Below are 25,151 nucleotides of genomic sequence, written 5' to 3' on the forward strand. Positions count from 1 at the left end.
CCTTTCTCAAAACAAACAACCACCAATGTTTGAATTAAGAACATTACATATTAAAATTTTAAATAGAGCCAATTTTAAAACAAAATAGCTTTGTGTGATAAAGCAGACGTCACCACTCGCTGGTCTGGTTACTAGTGTTCCCAGCATACACCTGGCGAAGAATTTTGTGAGCTAGGGAACCTCCACTGACTGGGGATGTAGTTCAGTTGGCAGAATGCTGGCTCTGGGTTCCATCTCAGCACTATATAAGAAACTGGCTTATATATTAAGGCAATGGCCTGGGATCCCAGCTTGTCCAGATGCCCAAGCAGGGGATGAGGAGTCAAGATCACCCTTTCTCTCTGCCAGTCCCTGGCCAACCTGGGCTCCACTTAAAGACACAAGTCAGAAACTATGCAAGCTTGTGCCACCAATGTTCCTTCAGCTCTTTACCTGACTGTTGCCTACTGATTATGAAAGGTCAGCGACTGGGTCTGTGTGTAACAAGTGCTTTGTCCAACTGTCCCAGAACACACACTCCAGGGTCATCGTGGGGTTCTTCATCAGTCTACTGCAACCATTTTATAAGCTGAAAAGATTTAATTCCCACGTATGATACCCTGGAACCAAGACAGGCAAAAACAATCTGTAAAAAGAAACCGATCCTTAACAGAAGATGGTGTCGTGGATGGTGATACCTGTGATCGCAGCACTTGGGAGGATCAAGAAATCAAGGTCACCCTTGGGTGTATAGTGAGTTTGAGGCCAGCCTGGGCTACAAGAGGACCTGGTCCAAAACAAAAACAAAACCAGTTCTTATGGAAAATCAGTTCAGCACCCATATGTTATCAATGCTGAACAGAAGCACAGGGTTTAAAAGGCTATAATCGCTGGGCATCAGGGCCACATGCTTGGAATCCCAGGACCCTGAAGGTTGAGGCAGGAGGACCATGAGAAGCCAAGCCTGGACTGACTATGGAGATCCTGCCTCAGAAAACACCACCAGAGACAGACAAAGAAAGACAGGGCAACAGAGAGACAGAGAGAAGAATGAATGCTGGGCCGTGAAAGGCTGCTGTATAATCCTCATGCTCGACCACATCAAGAGGGTCCCCACCCTACCAGTGTCTGTTCCTGGGGCAGCCGAGATGAAAGAGAAAGGCCCACAACACCTCCTGCCCTGCGTCATCAACTCTTCAACTGGTCAACGAGGGTTCAAACCCACAGCCAATAAAAATCCAAATACTGTAGGTTATGGTCTTAGTAGAAAGTCTGCCAGATGGGATTCCTTTACACTGGAAATGTCCATCTGCCAGGGGTTTGCACAGAACCAGATTTTAAGAGAAAAGGAAGGGAGGGAGGGAGGGAGGAAGGAAGGAAGGAAAAGAATAATTTCCCGTCTGCCACAGGGCCAGAGGCTGTGCTACGCTCTAGGGCAAGAACTGTGCACTAAGCGGTGGAACCCTTGAACATGCTCTGTCAGAGGTGACTCTGGTAAGGAGGGCATGGCAGTGGCGAGGAAGTCATCCTTCTGTTAGAATGTCAGGGGAAACGGGGAATGAGCCATGCAGCCAAGGAAGGAACCATCATTCTAAAACGGCCGAGTGGTGATGAGCCACGGCAAAAGGATCATAATCCCAGGTGCCCATCAATGACGAGTAATCAACTTTGGTGACACCTAGAGAAGGGGATGACGTAGTTGCAAAAGCAAGAACAAGTAAACAACAACAAAAAACAGTAATAAACGGAGAAACAAAAGTGACAGGCCCCGCACACAGACGGCGGTTTTTCAATACAGGTGAATTCCCTTGGAACCTGATGGGCTTCAGAAGGCTTCGAAGAGGGATTGTAAATGAAAGAGGGATTAAAAAGGGAGGAATGAGAAAACTTCTCCTGATAAAATGAGGAGAAAGACAACTCTATTGCATTGCCATCTGGTTTGCTTCAAGCTCTGTTTAAAAAAAAAAAAAAAAAGGCAGGGAGGCGGAGCAGGGGAAATGCAGACAGAGGAAAGAACAAGTAGATGGCCAGCAAGGGTCTGCCCTGCACTTGTGTCTCCGCCAGGCTACTGCTGCCGCTCCCCCTACTCAAATGGCGAGGGAAGTTGCTTAAAGGCACTCGACACATGATCCCTGAACTTCCGAAAGGCACTTAATTCGGTGGCTCATGAAATCTTAATCTAAAAACGTTCATCCATTTATAATCAAGCTGAATCACACTGACAACTGGGGAGGGAGGCCGGGTGGAGAGAATAGGAGTCTGGAAGGACACCGTGCAGACTGGGATCCCGGGGACTTTTGTCTACCACTTTGAGAGACTCACTTTCACTCCCTTTAAAGAGGACAGAAATACCGGTGTCCGGGAGGAGTGCTCACAGGGTGACAACTGACAGAGGAACTACATTGTCCGATTTAATACGAGGAAAATGGGGGGGGGGGTGATGCAACTAAGGAGCTTGTGTTAGGATATAGACTACATTTCGGCGGGGGAGGGGGGATAATGGGTGGTGGATCTGAAGAAAAGCCAGAGAGAAAGAAAGGCAACAACCCACTAGTTAATCTGTTATGGTTACCATGAGCCAGGCACTGTTCTAATGTTCCCAGCAGTGCCTATTTCTTCGTCTTTAACCAAGGTGCCAACATTGCCCCTTGCCTTACTGGTGAGGAAAACAGGCACAGAGAGGTTGGATAACTGGTCCCAAGTTGCACAGCTGAGAAGAAGCAGGACTAAGATTCAAACCCAGGCACTGAGACACTGAGGTCTGTGCGACTAACCTGTCTGGGCTCCTCTAGAACTTGAATAAAGAAGGAGAACTACGGCTGCGTGTAAAATTTAAGTCATGCCCAGGCTAGATCTAGGGTCAAAAGTTTAACTCTTAGTCATGACCCTGTGATGACCGGCCAGCCTTGTGACCATCCCGGGCCTTAAGGTTCTCCATCTGTACAATAAGGGGAATGGGGTTGGATGAGCTTTGGCATTTTAGGTTGAAAAGATCCTAAGTTCCTGCTGGCCATTAACAGCATGGACTGGCCTGCTTTCTGGCTCGCTGAAAGCTTCATTTATCCTCACTCGGGCAAGGTGGGTTACAATTACTTCTGCTTCCTGACCTTCAGAAGATTATGTCCCTTCTATTCAGGCAAACAAGAGCAGGCAGCGAAGAGGGAAAAGGCACTCGGCTTAATGTGGTTGTAACCCAATGGCCCTTGAAAAGCTCTGGGCACAGATCATGTTGACTCTGCCAAACCTGCAATCTCTCCCGAGCCTGTTCTCAGAACCTGCCCGTGGGCCAGGTAAAACTGATAAGCCGGAGGTGGAGGCACCGAAATAGAGGAACCGGAAAGAGGAACCCTAACAGTACACTGAAATAATAAACTCGATTAACTCATCTTTTGGTGTAATCTATTCATCTGCATACAGGCATGCACACACGCACATGAGAGCAAACACCTCAAAAACCATTATGGGTGAATTCAACACCCCCTTGGAATCTAGTGGACTCTGGGAAGTATCCCCCTCAATCTAGTCATTAAATGTTGTCCAGAGTGCATTGGTGGGTGGAGAAAGCCGTTACTGATGGATCTCATACAATCCTTCTCTTCCTAAGCATCCCAGACAGGTGGCTGTCATCTGGCCTCTGCCTAGGCACTTCCAAGGTCGATGTTCTGGCTGCCTAGCCTGGCAGGCAGCCCAGGGCGCTGCTGGACAGATCTTGCTGTGGGGGAAAGCCCACGAAACACCTAGAACAGTTGCCCCACAAGCTCAATAAAGTGCGCCTCCAAGTAGGTCAAAAATTGCTTCCCTAGAACTTGAACCCATCAGTCGTAGGGAGCACCGGGATCCCAAAACGCAGAGGCCCAGCGAATATCCCGGACTTGTAGTCAGGCCCTTTCAGGTTTCCAGCATTCTGCAAGCCTCTTCCCCAAGTCAGATCCAGCGGATACCTCCCTAGGCCCAAGAGTGAGCATCAATAGGGAACAGGGAACGGCAGCCAGGAGGCCTCTGTCGGCCTTGTCCCCAAGCTCGGTTCTTCGAACAGGAGAGGACAAAGGACCTTCAGGAAGGCGTATCCCACCCGTGGTTTGGGCTGCCCCGCCACTAGACAAGCTAGCCCTTCGGACCCCCGCAGTGCCAGGTGACAGTCCCCCAACAGTCCCCACAGATCAGGAGCACACAGGCTGCGGCGCGATGGGCCGAGCCACCGGGGGACCAGGGACTCGGGGTTCTGGCCCGATGCCTCCAGAGAGCGATCGCAGCTTGGTGAAGCTCGCCCAACCGAGGTTTTACCTGCGCTCGTTGACTCCAGCGGTTCAGCTAGCCCGGAGTCCGATTCCCGCAGCTCCGCGGCTGCCGGCTGCGCTCATAGAAATACAGCCGGAACCCCTGGCCAGCGCAGCTCCCGCCGCTACCGGCCCCGCCCAGGCAACTGCAGCCACGCCCCTGACTACCGCCTCTGCCACGCCCCCAACCAAGAATACCTCATTGCTTATTGGATAGTGCAACCGCCACTCCATTTGCTAGCGCGCTCATTACGCCTGGTTGGCAGCCCATTGGTTAATGTGGCTGTTGCTCAGGGTGGAGGCGGTGAGTCTTAGCAGACAGTTCTTCTACAATTGGTTACTTTTGATGTCTTTGGCCAGTGGGCAAAGACGCTATTGGATAAGAGCCGCCCCAAGAGGCGGGATATGGGGAGACGGCTAAAGGGTGGGTTGTGTTTGATGGTTGATCGGGGTGAGGTGATGGGAGAGGTCCTATTGTGACTGCTAGCTGGGTTCTGGGGCTGGAAAGGTCTGGAATCCCTTGGGCATGAATGTGGGGCTGGGGGAGATAGTTCAGCTGTAGGGTTCTCAGCTCTGGTGTGTCCAGGAGGATGGACCTGTAGCTGAGGACACAGGTGATGAAATGAGGAGTCCTAACTTTGAAGAGCAGAGGTGGTGGTGAGTCACCAAGCCAGAAAGGGACAAAGGAGTGGAGGCTGCGACCTCTGATCTCTTTTAGCTTAAGGGAAGTGGGCGGGGACATGCGGGCCTGTTATTGTCCCTCGCTGTTCTTTCAGCCTTTCAGCCACCGTTGCAGGTTGGAAGTCTCTTGGAAGAAGGTAACCTCTGAAGTCGTTAGAACGGAGAATGTGCTGGTTGTGCGGCCTCGGCGGTGCTTTGGCGTGCCGCTGATTTCATTTGGTAAAGGCTGGTAGCTGATGAGCTACCAGATGAATGTGAATAGTGCCTGGCATTCCATGGGCCTTCCTCGAGACTCATGGCTCGCCACTCACCCTCTCCGTCCATGCCACTAGGCTCGGTTCTAAAATTCCGGGAGCCTGAGGCTGCACATGCCCTGGCACGTGCTTGACTAAGGAGACCACTCATGGCTTGAAATGCTGCTCCAGTGGGGCAGCGAGAGACTACTGCTGAGGCTCAGAGGGGCTGCAAGCCCCTGAGGACAGTAGGAGAAATGCAAGAACCACATAGCCAGAGGAAGGAAGTTGTATTTGAAGCAATACTAAATTTCCCCCAACACAGTTTTAGGATTGTGACCAGGAAATTAGGAGCCACCACAAGGAGTGGAACAAGCTGGGTATGGTGACTCGTGACTGTTATCCCAGCAGAAGACTGAGGCAGGAGGATTGCTTTAAGGTCAAAGCCAGGCTGAGCTACATAATGAGACCTTATCACAGACAATATGGGCAAACAGCGTCTTTTGAAGGCTGCTCAGTGCCGAACCAAAAGTCACTCAGTAAAGTACCTCTCAGACTCTCCTGAAGCCCACTTCTCATTCTGAAGGTATGGGACACCCCAGAGTGTAGACAGAGTAGACTCTTGGAACTGCACTGAACCTCAGACCTTTGAAAGCACCCAGAGCCATGGGACAACAGAGAGGTGGGGGAGAGAAGCCATTGCCCTTGTGTCTTTTACCCAGTTGTCACGTTGCCTCAATAAAGTTCCATCCCAAGGCCTATTTATTCCTCCCTATTCTGCTCCGTCTTGATGAAGAGAAGCCCAGGCTTTGGTAGCAAAGGATTTTACTGAGCCACAGCCTCCCCCATGGTTCTGACTCTTCTGCTGAAACGGTTTGGGACTTTGACAGATGAGCCTTGAATCTGTCACCAGATACGGATGTTAACTAGTGGGATATAGCCGTCTCACTAATAACACACAGGTACCAAACATCACATGGTAGGTGTGCCATAAGCACGTACTATTGTCAATAAGAAATCCTTAAAAATGATGAACTTATAAATAGATTTGCTGCCAGTAGAGGGAGTTGTATTCATGAGTGTGGGTGCAGGCGTGTGTGTGTGGGTGCACACACTTAGTTCTGAGCTACAGTTTTCTGGTTCTTCCCTTTAAATAGAGCTGGTTGGTGGTTCTGCACACACGGCGGCACACGTGCTGAAGAAGCCAGCTCAGCCTGATTTGGGTCTCCTCCTGCCCGTGTCCGCTGGGGCTGAACATCGTCTTTGGTCTTGGAATGGCTGCCAGTAGCTCCTGGGATCTCAGATGAGTTAATAGCTTGACTCCCAGTCATAAGAGCAACCGTTTGTAGTGAACTGCAGACAGCTCACCATGGTAAACATGGATTCACCGTGGTAAAAGTGGGTTCACCATGGTAAAAGTGGGTTTTCCCTCCTGTGTCGGGAACCTAGGTAGTACTAACAAGGGACATCTGCCCGACTTAGGAATTCTCAAACACAGTGATTCACCAAGGCCCGAAAAGCAGTGTAGACCAAGTCTAGGCAGAGGAGGGAGCTGAACAGGACATGTGTGTCTCCTTTGTGACTGGGTGGCTTAAGGAAGGATCCATGGTCATAATGAAGCTCACGGGGCTGCTTTCTTATTTATCTCTGGTTTCTATTTCCTCCCCTCTTCCAGGACTCTTGCCAGATTCTGTTTAATCATATTATTTCATTTTACAAAGCATCGATGTGGGAGGTCACTTAGGGGACAAAAATGGCCTCATTTTGGCCTTCAAGTTTAGCAGTCTACAGGGATCGAGGACTCGGTGAGCCTCGGCTTGAGATGCTCAAGTGCCAGAGTATGTCTGTAAATCAGATGGTAAAAGCAGGCGAGCTGGAGGTGTAGTTCAGCCTATAGGGTGCTTGCCTCGCACGCACAGGGCCCTGGGTTCCATCCTCAGCACAGCATAGACCTGACACATTCTGTCATCCCAGCCCTCAGGAGGTGGACGTAAGAGGATCAGAAGTTCAAGAACACCTAGAGACAGTATGTCCCTGCTCACATTCTGTGTTGGCTGAGGCTCCGGGACTTCATTGATGTGGAACTGGGTCCATCTCAATGAGAGCCTCTCTACAGGATTTCACCTGAGAGAGTCTACGGGGTACTCTGAAAGATGGGGAAGCCATATGTGGCTCCCATAAGAAAGACATACTCTGCTTGTCCTGGCCCTGTCATTCTCGGTCCTCAGGGAATGACAGAGCCACCAGCTTTGGGATCTCTGCCGTTGCGCTCCAAAACTGCTTCCTCCTTAGCTTTGTGGCCTTGGGCAAGCACAGCGCCTTTCTGTTCTGTCCTTTTCTTTATTGAATGCAGCGGACTGTGATGTGCTTGCCTCCTGGGGCCCTACGACTAAGCAGTGAGTTTGAAATAGACTGTATTTCCATCAGCACCTGGCAAAGGCCAAGCCCTTAATAAACCTTTGTCATAGTCAACAGAGGAGCCGCTGAAGAACCTTTCTCTAAATCCATCCCATTGTCTAAGTTTTCTCCCTGATGATCAAAAGCTTTTGGCATACATGTATGTGTGCACACATGTGTCTATGTAACTTTATTCAAGCCTTTCAAAACAGGCCTCCTATAACTCAGAATGGCCTCAAACTTGTGGCCCTCCTCCTCCAGCCTTCCGAGTGCCGGGATTGCGACCGACGGACAGACGGCGAGGGAACTCCAGCTCACCCTCCCTCCAACATGCCCGCCCTCCTTTGCTGTGGATTATCTGAAGGATTGTGTTAAGGTTCAGGGGATTAGACCTCATCAGCTTAATCACCGTGAGGGCAGAGGGGGAGGGGAAGGCTGAGCAGATGATATGGAGGCCACAGTCCAGACGTGGCGTCTGGAGTCCCCTGACAGCCTGACGTGAGTCAGACTGGGGAATGCAGTACTATCACTTGTCACACCCAGGGCCGGTGATGGGCAGCTTAGATTCAGAATGCACCTCCTGGCCAGCTTCTCACTGATGACGGTGATTGACTTGGTTTAGAAGTTCTCAGGCCTGATGTGTTACACAGGTCAGCGAAGACGGACAAGGATGCCGTTCAAGGACCTGGCTCCTGACGTTATTAGAAAAGGCATCCAGCTGGCTGTTTAAAACAGTGATTATGGGAAAACAGCCTTCCGTTTGGCCTGTGCTGTTTTCTTAATCCACCTGTAAAATTATCTATAATAAGATTTTAAAAAGGGGGTAGAGGGGGAGGCAGGGACTGGCTCAGTGGGTAAAACACTCATTGTGTGAGCCTGAGGGCCTGAGTTTGGTCCCACGTCAAGGTGTAAGAGAGAACTGATGTCACAGTGTTGTCGTTTGGCTTCCACGCATTACTCCCCCATCTTACACACACACACATACGCACACACAGTGTTCCAGACTTACTATTACATATTAAAAGTTTTAGAGAGATAGGTGAAGACTCAGTCATCAAACACTGCTCTTCTTGACATCATTTTTAATTGCAGCAATAAAAATTGTCTGCTCCCCACTATTAATTACAAAGAAGTCAATAAAATATGTGCCTTAAGTTATTGTATCACAAATCCTTACCCACCAAAATTCATGTGCTTGAGCTATTTTAAAGCTACTTAAATCCTTTTAGAGACACATAAACTGTTTCTATCATATTTTTAATTAACCAGACAGTAAACAGTTTTACTGAGCAACATATTTCCAGGGCTAGAGAGATGGGCTGAACTGTGAGACCAAGTCTTGTCCCCATGTGGGCGGGTATAGAGGACAAAGGGGAAATCCTAGAGACAGCTCAGGATGCTCAGCAGTAAGCAGCAGAGTTCAGCCTGTGCCGAACGAAGGTCCTCATTCCCAAGAGGGAACGTTTTCTTCGGATTTGGATTTGTGGAGAGTTGAGCTGGTGCTTAGACATGCCCGGGCTGGGGCAGTGGGTACTCCAGGTGGTGAAGGCAGCAGCTGCAGAAACCTCTAGGTGGGAGAACTCCACACAGCTTGTCCAGAATGGGATCAGGGTGGAAAACTGGCAGGAGAGATGAACAGATGGATGGGCCAGTGTCAGAGGCTGGTGAATGCCTTCACTTGAGTTAATGGCTTTGCCTGGCACCCTGCAGGGTAGGCATCCCCCCCTCGCCAGGCAGCTGCATGCCTCCTTCGTAATTGTGGCCCTTATCTCTGTAGTTCCTCTTCTGTAACTTCTAAGTTCATTAAACTGATTCACTTAAAAAAATTTTTTTTTCTTTTCTAAGACAGGTCTTTGTGGGTAGTAGAGGCTAGCCTCAAATACATGAGCTTCCTTCAGTGACCGGAGTCCTGGGATAATAGGCATGCACCATCATTCCTGGCTTTTGTCTTTGCGCTTCTACATGTTTTCTTTGTGTGGTTATGTTTTTTGGAAACAGGGTCTCCTATAGCCCAAGGTGATCTCAGACTTGCTATGTAACAGGGGCTGGCTTTGAACTCCTGATCCTCCTGCCTTTACCTCTCAGGTGATTGGATAACAAGAATGTGCCACCATGCACAGGTGCACTTTTGCTTTTCAAGTCGAATGGCTTCTTCAGACTCAGCCTAAATCAGTGATTTTGCTTTGGCTTGCTGTGGCTTGAATCTGAAGCCTCTCACATCCTAGGCAAACACAAGACCACTCAGCCACACCCTCTTTCTAGTCCGTCGTTCTTAACTGTCAACAGTTTTGCTTTCAAAGACGCATTTGGTTGTCATAGCTAGAAGGGTGCTGTTGACATTCTGTGGATAGAGACCAGAGATATGACTGAACCACCCTACAGTGCCCAGAACAGCACCTGATCATGTGAGATTGATTACCTGGCCCTCAATGTTGATAGTGCTGTGACACTGTGGACAGAAGCATTGCTTGTCACACGTCAGACTTGATATGATGGTTATGGTTATTCTGATTTCATTAAGATGATGTTATAACTACTAAAATTTAGATATTTAAGATAGCCTTCCATATTCTACCCTAACCTCATTTATTGTATCATCCTCAATACAGATATGGCACCTTAAAAGTTAGACTTGAGCCAGAACTCAGGTGACTCTCTGAGTTCGAGGCCAGTCTGTTCTACAGAGTGAGTTCCAGGACAGCCAGAGCTACACAGAGAAACCATGTCATACACACACACACACACACACACACACACACACACACACAAAAGCATGATTCACATAGGTTTTTGTACACCAGTGTTCATCACCGCATTGCTCCCAACTGCCAAAAAGAAGAAACAACCTGTGGATAGAGAGGAATGGGTAAGAAAAATGAAATTCCGACACACACTACAACATGAATAATCCTTGAGGATGCTGTGCTAAGGAAAATAAGCCAATAAGAATAAAGCGATAAACACTGTAACATTTCCCTTCTAAAAGGTGCCTAGAGGTGTCGATTTAAAGATAACAAAATAGGGCAACTGGGAGAGGTATGGAGAACTGGGTTTAATGGATGCTGGATTTCAGTCTTAGGAGAGGAAGCAGTTGTGTAGCCGAGGTAAATGCCCTCAGTCCCAGTGAATTACACACTTAGAAAAATGTGTAAGAGGGTAATGAAGAAGGACGCTTAGAAGAAACCCCACACTAGCTCAGAATTGAGTCTATTAGAGGGTTGTTTATTTAGGGGTAGATTTACAGATCACAGTCCTCTGCTGGAACGGGGAACAGCAACTGAATCCTGCAGCCAGAAAAGAGCCGGACAAGTTTTACATGGGCATATATAGTATAAGAGGCCACACCCAAGTGGGCGGGTAACTTAAAGGCTACTGGCGGTAGGAATTCCTACAGCAGGGTAAGTTTTCTCATATATATGTGTGTATATGTGTGTGTGTGTGTGTGTGTGTGTGTGTGTGTGCTTAAGGATTTTTCTGAATTTAGCTCTAGGCTGTGGTATCTGTTGGTCAAGGGAATCTCAGTTTCTTCATCTATAACTCAAAACAGGATCCATGTCATAATGCTGGACAGTGAAGTAATGCATGTAGTGCCCACTGCTGTGGTCAAGTTTGTTTGTTTGTTTTTAGACAGAGTCTCACGTAGCCCAGGCTGGCCTCAAATCATTAGGAAGCCAAGGAGGATCTGGAACTTCTAATCCTTCTGCCTCTGCCTCCCAAATTCAGGGATTAAGCCTGGCTAGGGCTTGTTGCAATTGTGTTCACGAATTTTGTTTGTGGAGTGGTTTAGCTGGATTATTCTGATGAAGTCTCTTTCTCTCACAGATAGATTTGGATGCCATTCCTCAGAGGCTGCAGGCATGGGCATGTACACAGTTATTTTGGAATGGCAATGGTCTTTTTGTTGTTGCTGTTTTGAGACAGAAACTAGCTCTATTTAGCATGTAGCCCAAATTGATTTTTATCTCTTGATCCTCCTGCTTCAGCCTCCCTGGGTGCTCAGGCCTACGGCCCTGCACCACCGTGCCTGGTGCCAGCCTCACACAGATCCTAAAACATTCCCTTTGCTTTTCTACCTGATCTACTTTTTTAAAATTTATTTTATGCGCATTGGTGTTTTGCCATGGGTATCAGGACCTCTGGAACTGGAATTATACACAGTTGCAAGCTGCTATGTGGGTGCTGGGAACTGAAGAGCAGCCAGTGCTCTTAACCACTGAACCATCTCTCCAGTTCCTCTATCTGATCTTTGTATTAATCTGTTGGCCAGTGAAATTCTATGGGCTGTTTACCTTCACTGTGGCTGACTATTGGTTTTGACCCTACCCTGACGTAGAAATTGCTTCAGTCTTGCCAGCTCAACTTTGGTCCCTTTTGCAGAAACAATCAGGTTAATTTTGAGGCTCAGCCCAACTCCAGAAGCGGGGAGGAGGGGGCGTTGACCAATGCATTCCATGATCCTCTCTGATGCACTTGTTAACTGGTCTGCAATTAGAGTCTGTGTGTGTGGTACTAGGGACCGAACCCAGGGTCTCACACACACTAGGCAAGTGCTGTACCTCTAAGCTCTATCCCCACTCCCTACTCTAGATTGTTCTAATGGAGGAATGCCTAGCTACTCTTAATTGCTTCCTAAGACAAGCTTTATCATTTCTGGGAGCATCCCCAATTAATGTCCCCAAATTGTCTGTCTTGGTGGAAGCTCCAGGCAGTTTTATGGCTTACTCCTCCTCAACAAGGCTGCTCTAGAGCCGGGGGAACTTGGGCAGGGACAGTGGCACTCCCCCTGTCTCAGCGACAGTCCTGCTTAGTGGACAGGGTGTCGGACAGGGTAAGTAGCCTTTGGTTTTCTTGGCTTGCCCCTTTCAAAACAGAGTCTCTGCCCACGTGAGCAAGCTGGGGCCTGGGTGATTAAAGCAGCTCGTCCTTATCCATCCGTAGCTGAACTAGAACTTCCCACCTGTGCATGGAGGTGGGGGTAGGAAGTGAACCTCAGACCACTCAGCCCACGTTGTCTGCATCGGAGCCTTTGAGACGCAGAGCTGGAAGACAGCCCGCCTCTGCAGGGTCATACAGATGCCACCGCCGGCCGTGAGCTGGAGAAAAATGTCACTTGTGTTCTTGTTCTCGCCGCCCCCCTCCCAGAATTGGGGTTGGAAGGAGGAAGTGGTTTGTGGCTCAGTGGCACCCACTTGCATGGTTCTTCCTGGGACTTAGCAGATTTTCTGGCATTTGAGTTTATACTTTTTTTTTTTTAATGTTTTCTAGGACAATTTGCAGGCGCTTTAGGTGGTTGTGGTTTTGAGTTTTACACAGTCCCCACCGGCTGTGGGTGTTTCCCTGGGGACAGAGTTCGTGGAGCGTTTAAGAGTCACCATTCCGGAAGCCATACATCCGCGTGCCCAGTCTGGAAGCACTGCCTGTGTTTTAGCCGAGTCACCCCAGAGGCAGTAAGTACCCTTCCTTGGGTGAATGCACAGCCTGAAGCCAGGCAGAAGAAATGGTGGGCTATGATGTTAGTTTAGGTGTGAGGTGACAAGGGATTGAGTAAGACAGTGGGAGTCAAAAGGAACAGGGAATTAAAAAGGAAAAAGTGATGTGGTAGGCTGGCAGTGTATTGCAGTAGCAGAATGCTTGCCTAGTATGCAAAAGGTTCTGGGTTCCATCCGCAGGAAAACACGACCACACACACACACACACACACACACACACACACACACGATATGAGTACAAATATTCATCAGGACTCCCTCACAAATTAAAACTGGGATACAAGGGGAAAGGAAGGGTTAGAGATGATTCCAAGCTGCTTGGAGGTGATTGCAAGGAAGAGAAAGGCCAGGCTGACCCAGGGCTGTTGAGATTATGGTAACATGCATATTCAAAGGAGAGACGAGCTATTTGTAGGGTTACACACCTCTAACTTTGCAGGAGGCAGGAAGATCTGGACAAGTTCAAGGCTAGCCTGATCTACATTGTAAGTTTCAGGACCGGGAAAAAAAAGTGGGGGCGGGGGAGTGAAAGCGCAAATAGGATGTCCTGACTAGAAAGGCAAATTTGGCCAGAGAGACCGAATTTTATAGATAAAGAGGTTAACAGTTATCTTTTTAATATAGTTTGCAAACTTTGTCCATATACAAGAAATCAAAAGTCAAGGGAATAGACCGGTTTTAGAGAGAAACACCATCAGGTTACCCTGAACCTGGAAGGATGGAGCTTTTAGGAAGCAGGAGGAGAGCAATGACGATCAGGAAGGCACCACAAGAAAGATGGAACAGTCGACGCGTACAAAACACTTCCTAAAAGCTGGTGTGGCTCCAAGAGCTTTACATAGCCCTCATCGCTCCATGGGGCCGATGTGATCATCCTCACAGATAAAGTCCAGATGGTTGAGATGATGTGCTTAAAGTACACACGTGATGTGCAAAGAGACCAAGATTCTAAAAAGCAGGTTAAAATCCAGCAATTAAGTGCGTGTATGATTCTTCCTCCTAAGTATGAACCCAAAGAAATACATCCACGACCGTGGTCATGGTAGCTCCGTCTTATAACAGCCTGTGACTGTCAACAGCCCAAAGGTTCATCAGCACGGCAATGGATAAGCAAATCATGGTATAGCTATATCCAGTGGATTACTGTGAAGCTCTGGAAATGATAGATTATTGCTCTAAGCACAGCGCGGATAAAATGCGGAGTCAAAGAACTTGCCACGAAGAAGAACTGTTTGGTTTGATCTCCAGAAGGTACGAAGGAGACAACATTTCGAACCTCTGCTGTGTGGAGGTCTGGTGGTCTCTGTCGAGTAGGAGAAACTGAGAGAGAGGAGTGCTGAGACAGGTGCTGTCTTGTTCCTGAGCTGACCTGTGAGCTTGTGCTGATTTGGGAAATTCATCAAGCCTCAAGCCTAAGCCTACTGTCAGTTCAGGTTCACTTGCTGTATAGGCAGCGCCCCACTGAGAAGCTGGACTGCGCAGAAATCCTCTTAACCCCTAGACTTTCAAAACAGCACGGGCCTCTTCTTTAGTCAAGGAAACTGTGGAAGGGGACACCTGCGACATCATAATTTTTTTAAAGCATTTTTGTTACTACAAACAAAACAACACAAATCAGAGCTTGCTGCTCAATGGTATTGACTAGGTGCAGGCGGCCTGGATTTGATCATTAACATGATACAAAAACAAACTTTTTGCCAGGGAAGTATCTAAACTATTGGGAAATCTAAACTGCATTTTGGTTGACACGGAGGCATTCTGATTTTAGGTTATATTAATTGTAACATTTTTTTTTAAGTCCTTACGTTTTTTTAGAGGCACATACTAACATAATTATGGATGAAAGGGATCCAAGTTTAATATTTGCTTCAAAGTCATGAAGATATACATATTGAGATGAAACACGATTGGCCATGGGATTGGACATTGTTCACAGTGCCTGATAGTTACCTGGGGTTTGGTGTAATAGTACTTACATACATGTACATTGTATGTTTTTTTTGAATAAGATTTTGTGGAGGAAGAAGGAAGAAAAGAAGAAAAAACTAACATCCAGAGTCGCAGCAAAGGAATAGATTCCCATGACTTCACGTCTTTTTGTTTGTTTGTTTGTTTTTGAGAAAAGGCCTCACTATATAGGCAGGGTGACCTTGAAATCACAGAGCTGAGCCTGTGCCTCCCAAGTGCTAAGATTACCACCACATCTGGCGGACTTCAAGTCTTTAAATTTACATTTCCCTCCAAGAGAGACAGAAGGCAGTAAACAAATATACACACCCGAAGTAAGGAGGGATGTAAGGAGAGACAAGGCTTTTGGGTACCAATGACTTTCGTTTGATCTCCATCTCCACTGGATTGGTCTGGCAGAGGGCCACCCTGACCCTGACTTCTGCCACGTATTGGATTGCTGTACCCCCTTTATCTGGCTTCTGGCTCCCAGGCCCTCCTGCTTGGGAATCGCCCCTGATTTTTCATGCCTCCCCTCTGTGTCTCCTCCTTCTGCCCTGGGTTCTGTCTTTAGCCTTCTGCTCTCCCCACCGTCCCCTTCCCCAAAGGGTTTGTCATTTTCTAGGACTCTGCCTAGATGCTGGGACTAAGGTTTTTAAATGAATTCGGGGGCTGACGAGATGACTCAGGGTAAAAGGCTTGCCACCCAAGAGTGAGGACTTGCGTTTGGATCCCCAGCACTCCTGTAATGGGCAGCTGGGTGCGGTAGCTGGCCTGCAAACCTAGTGTGGGGGAAGCAAAGCTCCCTGGAGCAAGCCCGCTAGCCACACTTCTCCATCTGGAAGACCTCTCAGCCTTCCACACGCTGTTACAGAACCCCTTCATCCGTATGACTCCCTCCCTGTCCTGTGGAGTTCGCTCCTTCAATTCTCCATTTCCCACTCATTTGTTTAGCCAAAGCCATTTATTTGCGAGGCTCTGTGCTGAGGAGGAGCGTCAAGGGCAAAGCCACCTACATAACTCAGACCTTACATCATAGCTGCTATCTCGCCGGTAATATTGACTCATTTATGTAACATCTGCTCCCAGGCGCTACCCTTTGGGGTCAGGGATGTTAAATTAGTCATCTTTGTACCTCATTGATGGGAGGCAATAAACCATGTTTATTTAATTGAATTGGAAGAGAGTAATTGCTGAGAAAATGGCTTCGGCCAACACCCTTCATCATTTTTAGGAGTCTCTGTAGTAGTTTAGGGTGAGGGATGGGAGGAACAAGGCTTTCCTGTTAGCTTGGAAATTGGTGCTGTTTTTGGTCACTTATTTGGAAATACATCAGCGAGCAGAGGCAGGATACAGGACGGCAGCAAGACTACTGAGAGATGCGAGCCCAGCAGTGCTGATTTTGTTTGCTCCTTCTCATTTATTCTGTATTCTATCCTGCCAGGGCCTCATGCGCACCAGGCAGGTGTTCTGCCGTCAAGCTACACCCAAGCATTTCCAATCGCAGAGGGGTGCTAGCAGGAAGTAGGTGTACGGAAGGTTCTGGTGAGAGTAGACAGTGACCCAGGAGCAAAATGACAGACCACGGAGCTCTTTGGATGGTGGCTATAGGTGACTTCAGTGTAGGCCCACAGACAACCCTGGAGTAGTATTTACCCTGTTAAAATGGCTATTTTCTGCTGTTGATTATGGTTTTGTTTTTAATGTCCTCACTTATTTGTAGAAACTGAAAAACAAATGAAAGAAACAGTTGCTGACGTGGAGGTGTGGAGATTAGACTACAGGTCTGATGGCTTGCCTCACGCTGACCTTACTATTTCTACTTGATATCCACTGTCCATGTGCAGAGGAGAGGCTCAGAGTGGTTCTGTGGTTTCCACTTGGCTACAACATTATAGCTAACATTATGGAAACAACAGCTCTGGGGCCCCCTCCCGGCTTTTCTGATTTAACTGGAACTGGGTCAGAACACAGGCATCCGAGTGGCCTAAGTTCCCCAAGTCTAACATATGGAATAAGGAATTCGTCAGACTCAGCGTTGTGTTGGGATGGAGTTAAACAGACACCTGCTCACTCCCCCTGCCTTTCTCAAAGCTGGTTCCCCAGAGTGGCAGCATCAAAGATACCTAATTCTTTTAGGGGTCTACTAAATCATGAAACCTGAGGTCCACCTATAAATCTGGTTTAGCAAGCCCTCCAGATGGGCTAAGCTAGAGGACCACTGCCCAGTCTTACTACCTAGTGTGGTCCACAAATCTTTGCCATCTATTTCAGCACGCTAGATAATGTAGATCCCAGGGCCCCACTCCAGAACTGCTGAGTCAGAAAGGATGTTTGGCAAGATCCTGTGGTGTTTCATACATGCCTTAAAAGGTGAGACATCCTACCTTGGACCAGTGGCATCATACCTGTGCTCACATTCACTGACCACAAATATACATACATACATACAAACAAACATACACAAATCACGTGACCAAGTTGACATAAGTGAATGGAACAAGTACATATAATCAATCCTATGGTAGTAAAATGCCCATGGAGAGGGACAATATATATTTTGAAGAAGAATAATAATCTATTATAGAAAGCAAATAGGAAAACTTCACAATCCCAAAAATTCATCTGCTCTTTCTTTTCTTTCTTTCTTTCTTCCTTCCTTCCTTCCTTCCTTCCTTCCTTCCTTCCTTTCTTTCTTTCTTTCTTTCTTTCTTTCTGAAGATTATATATGGACTTTCTGAATGGCAGAGCCAAGAGGACTTAGCATTTAAGTCCTTTTAGTCAAAGGTTGAGGGACTCCCTCTCCACCAGGAGCAAAACTAAGACCTGATCAAGAGACATCACCACCCCCAGGACAAGAGGCCCCATGTGTGACGGTGAGAGGGCCCCATGGATAAAAGCACTTGTTGCCGAGTCGGATGACCTGAGTTGGATCCCTAGGACCCACCTGCTGGGAGGAGAGACTCAAGTTAACCTTTGATGTCAGGTGTGCGCGCGCGCACACACACACACACACACACACACACACACACACACAAGGTAATACATTTTTTTAAAAGATGCACTTTGTAATGCCAGTCCTATAACATTTCAGGATTTCAGCGGCCAGTGCCCTGTCCCCCGTTCTTTCTAAATGAGGTGTTCCTTGTCGTTTCCCATCCTTGTTCCTGAACGATGACTTGCCCTCTCCGTTTCAGCTCTCCAGTCAGAGCAACCGCGCCTCCACCCTTTGTACCTGTCGCGAGACTCTGGATTTGGAGTCTGCTTCCCTGACTGGGTGGGAATGTCAGATCTCTCCTGTGAGAAAAATGAGCTGTTTGGCAAGAGAGAAGAAAACATGTGTGACCAAAGAGGAATGTTGAGGTAAGTTGCATTAAGGAAGCAAATAATTGTCGGGCAGCGGTGGCGCATGCTTTTAATCACAGCACTCGGGAGGCAGAAGCAGGCCTCTCTCTGAGTTTGAGGCCAGCCTGGTCTACAGAGCGAGTTCCAGGACAGCCAGGGCTACACAGAGAAACCCTGTCTCAAAAAACAAAAACAAAACAAACAAAAAACCAAAGGAAGCAAATGATTGTGACTGAGGGAAGCATCATGGTAGTTTGAATTATTGCTGCAAACACTCCTTACTGCTCCAGGGCCACCCTCTTTTGGGGTACGCCTCTACCCAAGGATTATACTTGCACTCTACTGGACCTTAGACTTGGTCACATGACTTGCTTGACGCACGGAATGGAACCGACACCTGTCACTTCTGACCAGGAGTTTGAAGTGCCAACCTGTAATCTACCACCTTTTCCTTCTCTCTGGACACTAGCCATGTTTCCAGTCGGAGCTGCGTGTCTGACTGAATTCCAGAGCAGAGTTAGAGCTGACTCACAGCATGGACATTCTGTGAGTGGCAGATAACTGTGGTTTGTTTGTTACCACAGCATAACCAAGCCTATCCTGCCTGATATAAGAGTAAATGAATGAGGTCACAAAAAATACTCCATATGGCTTCCTTTTTTTTTTTTCTTTTCTTTTGAGACAGGTCTTGCCGTGTATCCCAGGTTAGGCTCAAACTCACTACCTTCCTGCTTCAACCTTTCAAGGACTGGAATTACAGATCTAAGCTAGCTTTTTTTTTTTTGATGCCATTTTTATGAGTTTATAAACAATCTATATCATTTGGGAACAAATGTGGGTGGCACAATTAGAAATAAAGCAAGTACATAACTAACAGAAAAAAGTGGTTGCCTTTGGTTGAGCATCAGGGAGGCACACCTGGCGAGTTTTAACTCTTCTTATGATATGAATGATATAAACACTCTTTATTTTAATCTCCTGTGTGTGTGCACCCCATGTTTCCAGGGGACACTGGATCTCCTGGAACTGGAGTTACTGGAAGCTGTGAACTCCTTGATGCAGATGTTGGAAACCGAACCGGGGTCTTCTACAAGAGCAGCAAGTGTCTCTTCACCACTGGGCTATCTCCCCAGGGGAGGGATGGACACAAGTCTGTCCACATGTCCTAGACTCTCGCCCACTCCCCTAGGCCCTGAACCTGGCGTCCTGCATGACCTCCTTGAGGCACCACCGTGTGCTGCCCTGGGATCTCCCAGGCACAGTCATAACAATTCTGTGCGCTTGCACTTAGGTTTGTGGGAAACTTTTCCTTGGGTCCTAGTTACCAGCTGGCTTGAAGAAACCCAAACCCGCCAACGTGGAGGGGCCACATGCAGAAGCCACGGGTAGGCGTTTGGGCTGGCAGCCCAGCTGAGGCTTCAGCGAAACCACCAGACACGTAGGTGAAGATGCCTGCAGATGGCTGTAGCCCCCGCTGCTGAGTCAGCCTTGGCTTGGGGCAGAAATCAGCCACCCCTTCTAGCTCCTATCTGACTTCCTGACCTGGGCCCTTTAGCTCATCAAACGGTTTTCGTGGGCTTGAAGTTGGAGGCAGTCAGTTATCAAGAGAGTTGAAGCTGCACACGTACGGAGACACGCACAGACGAGTCTGTTTTCCAGTAAACCATGGTCAGTGTAGAACACAGTAAATCAAAAGTGCATGTAGGGAAGCCCCGTCTGAAGCTGGACTACCAGGTTTGACTCTCTCGCAGTACGTGATCCTGGCTCTTGGGAGGTGGAGGCCAGAGGACCATAAGCTCCAGGACAGACTGGGATATTTGATGAGTCCCTCTCTAAGAAAGAGAACAGTGACCACCTTAAGAACTACTTGTGTACACACAGACGCACACATGTGTGTAGCATGAGGGCCTGCTTGTTGGGGTTTCTGTCCTGCCTAGTTCCTGCAGCTGGTAAGCCCCAACGAAAATCACACAGAGATCTCCATAAGATTATAAACTGATTGGCCCATTAGCTCAGGCTTCTTGCTAACTCTTATAAGTTAAATTAACCCATTATTTTTATCTATGTCAGCCACATGGCTGGGTACCTTTTTCAGCGGGGCAGGTCACATCCTGCTTCTTCTGTGATCTGGTCTGGAGTGGGAGGAATGGGCTTCCTCCTTCCTGGAATTCTCCTGTTCTCATTGCCCCATCTTTACATCCTGTCTGGTTGACTCACCTATACTTCCTGCCTGGCCAATCAGTGTTTATTTAAAACATGATTGACAGAATACAGACAATTCTCCCACATCACATGTGCATACACACATGCACACACGCACACATGTTGGGGGCTGCAGACCCCTGGCCCCTTGACTTTCTCTGCTTGCCTCAGACCCTTTACCTGTTGGAGTGAACTGAGCAAAACAGCTTGTTTACCTGCACCTGCAGCTGCTCTGAACACGAGACCCTGATGGCAGAAGAATGTGTTCTGGTGGGTTCTGCAGCTGAAAGATCCCGAGAGCTGGGGCGTGGCTATCAGTTAGGGATCCCTATATAAGCTTCCCTGGAGCACAATAAAGTTGGCATTCTTGTATCAAGGATAAGCCAAGTCCCCGGCTGTCTCTGTGCGTGTGTTTTTAAGTCTCCAGTCTAGTTCCCGGCTCACGTATAGTCCTGTAGTGCAGACGCTACACACACACACACACACACACACACACACACACACACACACACACAGGCTTAAGTCAAGGACTGCTTGTGTACACACAAGCATATACACACACACACATGCACACCCTCGTTTGGGAGTAAAAAAAAATCCCATGGGACTGTTTCATTCACTTCTCCATTTATTGAAGAGTACCTTCACTCATCACACAATTGCTGACAACCTATGAAGAGCCGGCCCGTGAGATCCCCCTATACTGTGGTCTGTTCCCTGATGCTCCACCTCCCAGAGGCCAGAGAGAAAAGAATGGACAGTAAGCAAAGGGGCTTTTAGGGGGAGCGTTAGGCACAGGAGCCGTAGGGCCCCGTGAAGACACCATCCTTCATTCTGCACCCTATGGAGTCTGGAGTAGAAAGTCATGAGCCCCCAAACTCTTTGCTGCTTTGTTGATTCTGACCCTAAATGCTGCGAATGTGGTGACTTTATAGAATGCAGCCATGTTTCCCAAATGGCATGGGTATCTGGAGGAACAATGACTAATAGCGTTGGGCCATTATGTCACCATGCTCAGGGCTCTGCTGAGGACACCAGAACAAAACTGTCTCAGCGCAGGCTGGCTCAGCCACTCTGCTGGCCCAGGGCTCTCTTGGCCCCATCACCACATAGCTCCTTTCCCTGCAAACGTCCCCGTGCTGAGCAATGTGCCTTTGCTCTCTCTTCGGCTAGGGAAAAGTCTCCGGTACCCTCCGTTTGCTTGTGAGCAGGGAGCAATCCTCCTACCTGCCTCCCAAAGGAGACAGGGCAGGAGAATGGCTTGGGGATAAGGATGCTCATCGTAGTGGGTTAGATTGTGTCCCCTAAAGGCCTATGTTCATATCTTGATCATTTTGGGGACAGGGTCATTGCAATCACTATCAAATTGAGAAGTACTCATGTCGTCTGAGATCAAAGGCCTTCGGACCAGAGACTGGTGTCCTGGAAGGGAGAAAATGAGATCTGAATGTGGAGCCCAAGACACAGGGAAAAGCCATATGAGCTCAGAGAATGGGGTGAGGCTTCTACAGATCACACACTGCCAAGGCTTGCCGACAACTAGAAGGAGAGAGGTCTATCTCCTCACGCCGTAATGAGATACCTGAAGCAACAAACTTATGAACAGGTTTATTTTGGTTCACGTGTTCGAAGACTCCAGCCTATGAACTGTGGACCTATGTAGTGAGACAGGGAATCATGGTCGGAGAATAGGGATCAGACTGGGACAAGGCACCCTGGGGTCCTGCAGTGCCCTTGGTCTCTCCTGCAGATTCCTTTAGGGTGGAATTTGAGAGGGAGCAGGGCATATTCTCATATGAAAAAAATGATAGAGAAAAGTCTGTTAATGCAAGTTTAGGACAGTGGTCCTCACGGGAGAAGACAGGACCAGCAGAGGCCTCCATGGCCTGAAAATGCACACATGTGGCTTTTCTATTATTAGCCCTCAAACCTCGTACAGACATCGCGCCTTCTCATGTGCGGTTCACTCCTCGGCATAAATCTGTGAAAACTGCATTAGTGAAAAGTTTATTAAATAATAATTGTGTTCATTATGGGTGATCTAGTTAATTAACATAGACCATACATTTCTTCTCTTTTTTTCTGGTTTCTCAAGGCAGGATTTCGCTGTAGCTTTGGAGCCTGGAACTAGCTCTCGTAGACCAGGCTGGCCTCAAGCAGAGATCCACCTGCCTCTGCCTCCCGAGTGCTGGAATTAAAGGCATGCACCACCACCACCCAGCTTAGACCATGTATTTCACAGAGTTCTAAGAGCCACTGGTGGGCGTGATGGTACAGGCCTGAGATCCCTGCAGGAGGATTGTGAGTCCCAGGCCAGGCTGTGTAGTGAGACTTGGTTTCAAACAACATTAATTAAAAAAAGAAAACCCTAAATAATAACGTCTATTTTATTTGGTGATGCTACCACGGTAAGGTCCCCATGCTCTTATAAATAACCTTCAACCTGTGCTCTTGAAGACAACCCTAATGAAACTCATTGGTGAAAGAAAGGAAGGAAGGAAGGAAGGAAGAAAGGAAGGAAGGAAGGAGGGAGGGAGGGAGGGAGGGAGGGAAGGAAGGAAAGAAGGAAGGAAGGAAAGACCCATGAAAACAGAAGAGGAAATAGCTGTGGAAAGAAGGGATCGGTGGGAAGGGAACAGGAGAGGGTGATGGGCATGACTATCCAAATTATATTCTACAAATGTCTGAAAATGTCATAATAGAGCCCATTATATATAATTAACATATACTAATAAAAATTTTAAAAATGTACTTTTACTTTAATATGAAGTGATGCCTGCAAGATAGAAAAAGAAAGCAACTTAAAAAAAACCCTATTTTCACTAAGTGCTCATCAACGGATGAGTAGATAAATAAAATGAAGTATATGCCTATGATGGAGCATTATTGAGCACTTAAAAGAAAGGACATTTTGACTCTGCTAAGTGAATTCTCCTGCCAAGTGAACTAGGCCAATTGCAAGGGGGCACACACTGTATGAATCCATTTACGTGAGGTGCTTAGAGCCGTCTGACTCAAGAAGACACGAAGTGGAGCCGTAGCCATGGGGACTGGGAGCGGATAGGGAGCCAGTGTTTGGTGGATGTGGAGTCAGCAGAAGACGGCTGTGGGGATGGATGCTGCACAGGAGCTTGGGAAGATGGCCACAGGAATCTATGTGCCTTCTGTGGCGTGCAGGCCTGTGCGGGTGGGAGGGTGCGGAGAGAGCTGCGGGGATTATGTTTGAGAAAAGCCCAAGCCAGGCGTGGAAGTGAGACTGAGACAGGAGAATAGCCACAAGTGTGAAGCCAGCCTGGGCTATATAGCAAGACATTGTCTCAAAAACACCACCACCACCCAAACAAAGGCCTGGCAGGGTTTATGTCAGTTGGTAAACGGTGATTTTTACAACCCATTGAGTATTTTCATTCATCCCTCCTTCCCAGGCTGTCCTTGAAGCCCCTGTCTTCCTAATTCAGTCTCCTGAGACTAAGGATTCTGTGTGTGTAAAGTCCAATATAACCAAAAGGAAACCAGTTTCCTTTTTTCTTTCTTTCTTTCTTTCTTTCTTTCTTTCTTTCTTTCTTTCTTTCTTTCCTTTCTCTCTCTCTCTCTCTCTCTCTCTCTCTCTCTCTCTCTTTCTTCTTCTTCTTCTTCTTTAGTTTTTTTTTTTTGAGACAGGGTTTCTCTGTGTAGCTCTGGCTGTCTTGGAACTCACTATGCAGACCAGGCTGGCCTCGAACTCACAGAGATCTGCCTGCTTCTGCCTCCCGAGTGATGGGAGTAAAGGTGTGAGCCACCACTGCCCAGAGGAAATCAGTTTCTATTAGGAACAGCGATGGGGATTGATGAACAACAACCTTGGCATTGTCAAATGATCCAGGCAAAATATATTACAAAGAAATTAGTCCCCATTAAAAGCAGAGGCGTCAGTAAGTACCAGAGTCAATGATGGACTAGCTTTAGTAGCCCTTCATTAAAAGTATGTCTAAGTTGATTCCCAATAATGGAATCATTATTCCATTATAATGTGAGAAGCTGTCCCTCACACTTTGGCTCTCAGAAACCTCTTCTGTAGCATGAGTTAGTTCTGATAGTTCTTAACAATAAAAGTCCGGAGTCAGATACAGGGAAAATGCTGAGAGATCAGAGAGATGAAGGAGCAAACCACAGCCACCTTACCTACTCAGCTTCCCAGCTAAAAAGAGACTGAGCTCCTATTTCCTCCTGCCTTATTGGTTCCTCTCTCGGTCCAGCCATATCACTTCCTGTATGTCTACACAGCCCTCCAGTCCTCTATGGTTAGCTAGGGGCTGGCTCCGCCCTCTGTTCTTCAGGCAAGTTTTATTTGTACAAACGTGATATCACCACACTATTCCTCATTCTGGATTGTCTGACCCAACCTGAATACAGGTAGAGGCGTTCAGTTTTGCCACTACTTGATACGCCATGCTTTGTTGACACCCATGGGAGGTCTGCCTCTTTCTGAAGAGAAACAGAGGAAGAGTGGATTGAGGGGGTCATGGAGGGAAGGTAGGGGAGGGAATGGGAGGGGGAAACCTTCCGTTGTGATGTAAAATAAATAAATGAATTAAATAAAAAATAAACAAAAAAAGTATGTC

General features: G+C 47.6%; 1 protein-coding gene and 1 long non-coding RNA gene across 2 annotated transcripts in view; one reads left to right on the forward strand and one right to left on the reverse strand.

Annotated features, from left to right (window-relative positions):
* Window positions 1–4,386, reverse strand: part of Abhd2 (abhydrolase domain containing 2, acylglycerol lipase) — an 88,227-nt gene extending 83,841 nt beyond the window's left edge. Inside the window, 1 exon segment of the mRNA XM_087901466.1 lies at window positions 4,264–4,386. The gene's annotated coding sequence lies outside the window, so the exon portion shown is untranslated.
* A 321-nt stretch (window positions 4,387–4,707) lies between these two features.
* LOC125400737 (uncharacterized) lies at window positions 4,708–20,907 on the forward strand. The gene is made up of 3 exons (XR_007232077.3): window positions 4,708–13,014; window positions 18,201–18,366; window positions 19,354–20,907. It is a non-coding gene; the product is annotated as an uncharacterized LOC125400737 (long non-coding RNA).
* The last annotated feature ends 4,244 nt before the right edge of the window (window positions 20,908–25,151 follow it).

Source organism: Myodes glareolus, chromosome 24 (assembly GCF_982192425.1).
Source record: "Myodes glareolus chromosome 24, mMyoGla1.1, whole genome shotgun sequence".
Classification (NCBI taxonomy): domain Eukaryota; kingdom Metazoa; phylum Chordata; class Mammalia; order Rodentia; family Cricetidae; genus Myodes; species Myodes glareolus.